Source organism: Mus caroli, chromosome 19 (assembly GCF_900094665.2).
Source record: "Mus caroli chromosome 19, CAROLI_EIJ_v1.1, whole genome shotgun sequence".
NCBI classification, from domain to species: domain Eukaryota; kingdom Metazoa; phylum Chordata; class Mammalia; order Rodentia; family Muridae; genus Mus; species Mus caroli.
In genome coordinates, this window is record NC_034588.1 from 37,220,435 (window position 1) to 37,222,823 (window position 2,389).

Below are 2,389 nucleotides of genomic sequence, written 5' to 3' on the forward strand. Positions count from 1 at the left end.
CATTCACGGTCCAGCCAACTTTGTTCATTCTATTGTCAAAACAGACCTTGGGGACTGGAGAGGTGGCTCAGCAGTCAAGAGCATGTGGTGCTCTTACAGAGGACCTGGGTTCAGTTCCCAGTACCATGTGGTGGTTCACAGCCATCCACGACTTCAGCTCTAGAAGCTCTAACACCTTCTGACCTAGATGATGTACTGGGTACCTATGTGTGTTTATACACACACGCAGGGAAAACATTCATACACATAAAATAAAATAAATCTGAAAAATTTAAATAACAGTAAAAGTTTAGGTTCCTTATTCTGCTCTCACCATTGACATCTTCCCAAAGAAAGTCTCCTTCATTCTTCATGAGTGCATTTAAACACAAGGGCTGAATACCAAGATGCAGACTGTGATATAAGGACTCATGAGCCAATGTTTTACCCAGAAAGTATCTCAGGAGATAAACATGAAGGTCAGGAGGAGACAGCAAGCAGGAAGGAGGCCTGGAAGCTCATGTTCCTAGCATAGACCCAGCCTGGGCCAAATTCCTCTGGGAAGTTGGGGGTTGTAAAGTAGACACTCATTTTTTTCCAAAACCAAGGCTGGGCTTCCATGTTCTTTGAAGCAGCAAAGTCCTGGGCTACTGAGACTTTGGGGGAACTTTCCATTGCTAACAAGCAGATAGCTCAGTGACTCAGGGCTATTACTTGAACAAAATTGTAGGTGCTAAGAACTACAAACACACAGAAGGCAGGGACTGATGGACCAGAAATACAAAAGAAATCCAGGAGAACCTTGGCAGAACATTTCAGACTTTTCACTTGTATCTTACCTCAGGCCTTGTTCATCTTCTTGATGTTATATATTCTGGCTTATAAGCAACTACTGTAGTAATTTGTTATCTGTCCCCCACGCCCGAACACATACACACACAGTAAAATTAGGTGTTTCCTTTTATTACTTTTCGGATGACAGTCTAGAACAGATATGGTACATTGTGGATGCTCCACATTTGAGACTGATCGTTGGTCCTCAATCCTCCTAATGCTTTGATCCTTTAATACAGTTCCTCACGTTGTGGGGACCCCCAACCATAAAATTATTTTCTTTGCTTCTTCATAACTGTAACTTTGCTACTGTTATGAATTTTAATGTACATATTTTTGGAGATAGAGGTTTGCCAAAGGGGTTGTGGCCCACTGGTTGGGAACCTCTGTCATCAAGTTAAGCTGGAATATTGACCATATGCCTTCAGTGACAGAAAGGCTTCTGCAGCATGGGGCCATTGCCCCCACCCTACTCCATTTCTGGAAAATCCTACGTAGAAGATTGTCTCAAGACTGAACTCTAACCCACTTCTCCCTCATTAGCACCCGAACTGGTCTCCCTGAGAAGTCTCCTGCAATGATCGCTTCTTTCTCGCATTCCTGGTGTCCCACCTTTCTCTAGTGGAAGCTAATCTACCCTTCTTCCCCAAAGCTTCCTCATTTGCCATGGGTATTTTAACCTCGTTGGCATCTAAAAGCCTACTAGACTGACAAGATTCTTTTTACTGACCCACATTGCACTCCACCCTGAATCTGTTCAGTGCTGGAAGGGAATCTGGGGGAGACTCAGAGAAGCTTCTGGAAGAGTTAGAATTAGCAGCCAGAGCTCCAGAGTCAGCACACCCAGGTTTACATTCTAATCCTGCTCCTCACTGATGGACTGATTTTGGGCAAAATGCTTATTTCTCTAAACTTCCGTTTCTCCATTGGTGCTGCGAAAAACTAGAGCAGCCGCACTTCTGAGTCAGTAAAGTTAGATTAAGACCATCGATGTAAACCCCTTAGCCGACTGTCTGATATATTTCTAAGCACCAGCATTTCCCTGAACTTCTCCTCTGAACTCCTGTTCCCAGTCAAACCCTTCCCTTAATCCAGTTTCTGCTCACACTCCCTCGCTTGAACCTTCACATTCCTTCCAGCCTTGATAACTCTCCCTGGTGACTTCCTGGCTATTTTGTCTTCCCATTTTGTCACCAGACCCTTCACCTTGGATTCTCCCTTTTCCCTCCCCCTCTTACTGCTCCTCCATGTACAGTCATGCGGCCATTCGCCCTTTCTCATTCTTTCCTCTTTTTGCTCAATTTGCCTTGATTAATGTTTTGTCCCCACCCCACCCCACCCCACCCCACCCCCCTTTTATTTTTAACAGATCTTGCCTGAGTTTATTTGTAAGAACAGCATAGGACCCTGGTCATCTGCAAATAGTGTGTGGGGAAGTGTGTCACAGCAGTCCGTCTGTCTTCACACTGGCAGGAGCCTTTTCTATGGGGCCTTCACAGGGGCCTGGGCACCTTTGGGGGCCTGAGCACCTTTGGGAGCCTGGGCTGGAGCTGAAGCCTGAGCCTTAGCTGGAGCT

General features: G+C 45.5%; 1 pseudogene; it reads right to left on the minus strand.

Moving 5' to 3' along the window:
• Positions 1 to 2,295: 2,295 nt before the first annotated feature.
• LOC110286039 overlaps positions 2,296 to 2,389 on the minus strand; it is a 1,050-nt pseudogene continuing 956 nt past the window's right edge.